Genomic DNA, 6,346 nt, shown 5'->3' on the forward strand with positions numbered 1-6,346 from the left:
ACAAGGTCATTCAAATCCCTCAGGATTTACCCTGAAACCATGTATAGCACCTTGTAGATCTTTTGTCAGTTGTACTTTAATTTTATTTTATTATTATTATTATTATTTTTAGACAGGGTCTTAAGTAGTCCAAGCTGGCCTTGAACTCATGGTGCTCCTGTCTCTGCCTCTTGCTGGGATTATAGGTGCGTGGCAGCATACCTCGCCCAGCTAATATATTTTGTCATCTTTCAAAGTATTTATTTCCTTTGTCTTTTCCTTTTTTTTTTTTTTTTCATGCTGAGGATCAAACCCAGCTCCTCATCTATGCTAGGGAAGTGCTCTACTACTGAGCTACATCGCTACACTGATCTTTCCCTTTATAAATTTCACCTTCACTTTCCTTTTCCTGCTTTTGTACAGGAATTCCTCTATTATTTTATGTCAGTTTGCAGCAGATTGTTGCATGTTTCAGATGAGTCCTTTGTTGGTTGCAAAATCTCTTCCCCATTTTTTATCATTAGCTTTGTCATTAATATTGTTAATTGAACAGAAACCCTTAATGTTGCTATCATCTGATTCATGATTTTTTTTGGCTTGTGATCCTGACTTGCATGAACACGTGTGCTAGTGGGGAAGGAGCCCAGTGCCTTGGGCATGCTGGACAGGTGCTGTGCCCCTGAGCTAGGTCCCCAGCCCTTTGTTTAGCTGTTAAAAATTATTTAATAGAGCACTGGTGTGGGGAGCGGGGCACCCCAGGGAGAGGCAGGCAGTGCCTCGGCAGAGGAGACCTGCGTATCTGGGGAGCCTTGTGCTGAGTTCACCCACTCTGAGTTCTGCGGCATAAGAAAGGCCACACTGACATCCACCTGTCCTTCTCATGAGCGACAGCAAGAGGCCGGTGCCTTCAAAGGACCAGAGGCAGGCTGGCCACCAGCCATGAGCAGCAAGCCCCAGCAATTAGCACAGCAAAGGGGGAGCCGTGACAGCTGCAAGGACCTAAGGAGGGGCTGGGAGCTGAGTCTGCCTCATGCTGGACACAGAGACCACTCTGCCACCCCCACCGCAGGACACTTCTGTGCACCCAAAGGCAAAGCTACCAACACAAATGTGACCCACAGGCAGGCACTCAGGGCCGAGCTGCGTGTGGAGCCCACACACACCTGTGTCTGGCATCAGCAGCGTCCTGAGGGGCCTGGAATGGACCCCGGGCCCAAAGCTGCAGCAGATCTGCGTCTTGGGGAACTTTTGGGCCACATGCCCTCCACTGGATGACTGGAAGACCTTGGGCAACCATGTGTCCCAGCAAGTGCTTGGCCAGAGGGCCACAAGCCAAGGTCTGTCTTTTCCATTTGACCCAGCTACTCTCCTTCTTGGTATCTTCTCTTAAGAATTAAGGGGCTGGTGAGATGGCTCAGTGGTCTAAAGCACCTACTTGGAACAAGTTTAGCAAAGCACAGGGACCACGGTTCAATCCCCCAGCACCACATGCCAGCCAGCCCCCGCCCCCTGGTGGGCTGAGCTGGACACACACACACACACACACACACACACACACACGCACACACACACACATAAATAAAATTTTTAAAAGAGAATTAAAAGCATCATACCACAGTGTTATATGCACATCCATGTTTATAGCAGCATAATTTGTAGTAGCCAAAATCTTGGAAACAACCCAAATGCCCATCAACCAATGAATGGATAAAGAAGATGTGTTGTTTTTGCATGGTGGAATACTACTTTGCCATAAAGAAGGATACACTTAAGACATTTCTGGGTAAATGGATGCACCTTGAGACCATAGTCTTACATGAAATGAGGCAGACACACATGTTTAAATACCACATTAGCCAGTGAGATGGCTCAGTAGAATAAGCGCTTCTCTGGCAAGTGCAAGGGCCTGAGATCAATCCCTAGTTCCGTAATAAAATAATAAATAAATAAATAAATAAATAAATGAATAAATAAATACCACATTGCTCCTGTAATCCCAGCACTTGGGAGACTGAGACAGGAAGATCATTTCACGTTCAAGACCAGCCTGGGTTACAAAGTGAACTCAAGGCAGCCTGAACTGCAAAGTGAGACCGTATCTCAAAAATACACACATAGGGGCCGGGGAAATGGCGCAGTAGAATAAGCGCTTCCCTGGCAAGCACAAGGGCCTGAGTTCAATCCCCGGTTCTGAAAAAAAAAAACCAAAACACATACATACATACATACATACATACATACATACCACATTGTTTCTCAGGTGTGAGAAACTAAAATTGTAAATGACTCAAATATATATTAGATATTGGGAAATGGGAAGAAAATGTTGAAATGAGAAGGGAAAAGGAGGTGGGGGAGGACAAGGACAAAGAATAGAAGGAAAGGCTGTCTTGAAACCAGATACCTTACGCAACCCCTTTTCTACCTCCAGCTCCCTGTCCCCAGGGCGAATGCCCTTTGCCTTGAAGTCGGGTGGGACCGAGGAGCTTCCCACGGCCTTGCAGCCTCCCCAGGGCTGTGCTTCTTAGGCTGGGCTCTGTGGTCTTCCAGAGTCCTTTTGAGATATTGAGATACAGTAGGAGAAAGAAAACCTAGGTACAAAGGAGACAAGGAAATCAAGATCTTAAAGCTGCCTGCAGTGTTAAGACACAAGTTACTCAAGTCTTTTTCCCTTCTAGGAAACTCACTGGAAAAAAAAAAATATTCTGCCAGGTGTGGTGGTGCACTCCTATGATCCCAGCACTCAGGAAGCTGAGGCAGGATTGCTGCAGGTTGGAAGCCAACCTGGGCTCCATTTAGTGAGTTCAAGACCAGCCTGACTACATAGTGAGACCCTGTCTCAAAAAAAAAGTCCTTCAGTTTTTAAAGACAATAAGCGGGGCTTCAGACCTGTTCTTTTCACCTATCAACTTGTGCTCCCTTCACTCCCAGAGGAGCAGCGATATGGCTGGGCAGCAGATCTCAGCTGCCAACACACATAGAGGGCTTGCATTGTAACCTGATAGAATTCACATCCTAGGAGGTGAAGGCAGGGGGCTCGCCATGAATTCAAGGCCTGCGCGAGCTACAAAAGGAGTCCAAGGCCAGCTTGAAATATTATTTTTTTTAAATAGACAACATTAATTTTATTTGCATTTATTTTATGCTTAATTTATTCCCGTGCCATAAGTTTTTGTTTCTTCAGTTTCTTCTGGAATATCTTTTTCTTCTGTGCAACTTCCTCCTCTGGTTTAGGAACAATTTGTTCCTTTTCAGTAAGGATCATCTCAGTATGACAGGGGGAGCTCATGTACAGATTAACCCGGCCATGAGCTCTATAAGCGCACATCTTGGGCGCTTTGTTCACCTGGATAAGTTCAATAACCAGAGAATCTACATCTAAACCCTTAAGCTTGGCATTACTCTCTGCATTTTTAAGCATGTGCAGAAAAAATCCAGCACTCTGTTTGGGCCACCGACCCTGTGTCCAGCCCCACTGTTTGGCCTGGGCACACCTACCAACTCCACCATTATAATGCCGGAATGGCACACATTGCTTCTTTAATGTGACATCCTTCAAATACTTCTTTTCTTAATATACAAAATTGCAGCAATTTAATTAAGGCTTGTAGTTTACATTTGGCCACCTCAAAGTAAGTGTGACATTAGGCTGGTCAATTTAAATACTGTGGCTCCCTGTTGGATAGACATACAATCTTTACACCCAAATGTTAATGCATACAAAGCAACAAGGCATTGTTAAATAAAACAGCAATAGTTACTGCAAATGAGGCCTTGTGACCAACTACACATGACTAAAATTACTTCCCACATTCACATCCACAGTACTCGTCCACCATTTAACCTCTCAACCAAAACGTTACACGTGTGAAACAACCACTAACGGGCAAAAATACTAAAGCTGTATATTTGGTATTGCAAATACACTTATGCATGAGCAAGCAAGGGATTCACAGTGAGAGTCTACAGCTGCAGAAGCCTGAAAATGGTTTACAAAAATTGTTAAATCATTAAAGATTGTTTGAAAATATATACTTCTTGTTGTAGCCCACTGCTGTACACACAACTATAAACATTGTTCCCTTTGTAAACAAAAAAGAAAACATATATAATAAGGAACCTTGAAAAGTCTGGACATTCCCTTCTCAACAGATATTAAAGGCAACGTCTTTAATCTAAGACATACTGAAAGGACTGTCATTTTAAAGACAAGATCACTGTCTCTACAGGTTTTTGAAAAATTAAAAAAACTACATAGCTGTGTTAATCAAAGCGGTTATTTTGTACAAAACAATGATAATGACCTTGATTTAAAAAAAAAAAAAAACATGGGCTGAAGAGATGGCTCAGTGGTCTAAAGCACCTACTTAGAACAAGCTTAGGGGCTGGTGAGATGGCTCAGTGGTCTAAAGCACCTATTTAGAACAAGCTAAGCTAAGCAAAGCACATGGACCGTGGTTCAATCCCCCAGCACCACATGCCAGCCAGCCCCGCCCCCTGGTGGGCTGAGCTGGACACACACACGTACACACACACGTACACACACACAAATAAATAAAATTTTTTAAAAAATACAATAAGCTACAAGTATCAAAGAAGCAAAGTAATCTGGAGTAGTCTATATAGAAGCTCTTTGAACTTTCTTCTCTTATGCCAACATAGTGGTGCTTTTAGGATTTACATTATTGTACTCTCCAATACAAAGTATGGAGTGTGTTAAAGTATACAGTACACCATTTTCATACATGTACAATATTGGTGGATGAAGAAATGTCTCTTAGCAGTAATACTGGATGTAGCCTCTGGTTTTACCAGCTGCATACTCTGGGACTATTATATAAGTAAAAATCTCTCTTGTGATACTGGGAAATGATTAGAATGTACAAACTGACAGAGTAGCTTACATCTGCCTCTTACAGAGTACCACCACAGGAAAGTCCATTTAAGATGTTGCTAGGTTTAACAAAGTTGGAATGCTGGCACTGTTGAACTGTGCAACAATTCTTCAGACCTGGCTCAGAGCTACAATCCGTTTAGTATGTTAAAGCAATTGACATGACTTTTCGCTGGCCGTCACAGGCACTGGAGTTTTTCTGTTAATTTGCTGCACTAGGTCATGAAAGATCTCATTAACATTTAATTTTGATTTTGCAGAAGAGTCTAAGAATGCACAGCTGTTCCACTGTCTTGCTAGATTTTGACCTTGTTCCTTTCCTACAACTCTTTCATCTTCCAAGTCACATTTATTACCAACCAGAATCATTGGAACATCATCAGTGTCTTTAACTCGAAGAATCTGTTCTCAGATCTTATAAATCATTAAATGTGGACTGTGCGGTGATGGAATAAACTAAAGCAAAGCCTTGTCCATTTTTCATGTATAAATCTCTCATTGCTGTAAATTGTTCCATTCGTGCAGTATCCAAAATTTCAAGCATACACTGCTATGCATCTACTTCAACTTGCATTCTATAAGAATCTTCTATGGTACGATCATATTTTTCTTTTTTGGCTGGCTTAGAATGCCTTCAGGGCATGTTTGGCTGGCTGGAGTTGTGGGGATCGAACCACAGCAACCCGAGGCTGACTGCTTTGTTGAAGTGCCCACTTAAACAACTGAGCTAAGGGGTAGGCCCCAGGATCATATTTTTCAACAAAAATTCCTTGAACATATTGTACAGTCAGGGCAGACTTCCCAACACCTCCTGAGCCAAGAACGACTAGCTTATACTCACCCATGATACCAACTTGTCAAACAAGGTACCTCTCACTCTGTCACCAGGTCGCTTTCCTGGCAAGTGCAAGGGTCTGAGTTCAATCCCCGGTTCTGGAAAAAAAAAAAAAAAAATCTATCTTAAAGTGAATGTGAAGATTTGAGCCTCTTTATTTGCATGATTTTGTGGGGTTTTCTGGATTAAAAGAGTAGCAAACATTTTCACAGGTCACCTAAGGCTTCTCACAAGAAGAGCTAGCCTGAAATATTTGACAAGACCCCATTTCAGGGGCCAGGGAGATGGCTCAGTAGAATAAATGCTTCCCTGGCAAGTGTAAGGGTCTGAGTTCAATCCCCAGTTCTGAAAAAAAAAAGACCCTGTTTCAGCAGCAGCACAGCAAAAAAGTAAGAATACACAGCCAAGATCACCTATGTTAAGGACATCCCCTTAAATATACACAGCTCTCAGGGTTCAATTCCTGGTGTGCCCTGCTGGCTCCACCCCCAGGGCCTGCTGAGCTGTGATTGAGACTGAGTGTGGTGGTGCGCACCTGTAATCCCAATGCATAAGAGGCTGAAAACAGGAGGATCACTTCTAGTCTGATCTAAACATAGTGAGGGGCTGGTGAGATGGCTCAGTGGTCTAGAGCACCT

General features: G+C 43.2%; 1 pseudogene; it reads right to left on the reverse strand.

Moving 5' to 3' along the window:
• Positions 1 to 5,020: 5,020 nt before the first annotated feature.
• Positions 5,021 to 5,718, reverse strand: LOC101560994 (annotated as a pseudogene).
• Between the last annotated feature and the right edge of the window lie 628 nt (positions 5,719 to 6,346).

This window comes from Octodon degus, unplaced genomic scaffold (assembly GCF_000260255.1).
Source record: "Octodon degus isolate 3935 unplaced genomic scaffold, OctDeg1.0 scaffold00287, whole genome shotgun sequence".
Classification (NCBI taxonomy): domain Eukaryota; kingdom Metazoa; phylum Chordata; class Mammalia; order Rodentia; family Octodontidae; genus Octodon; species Octodon degus.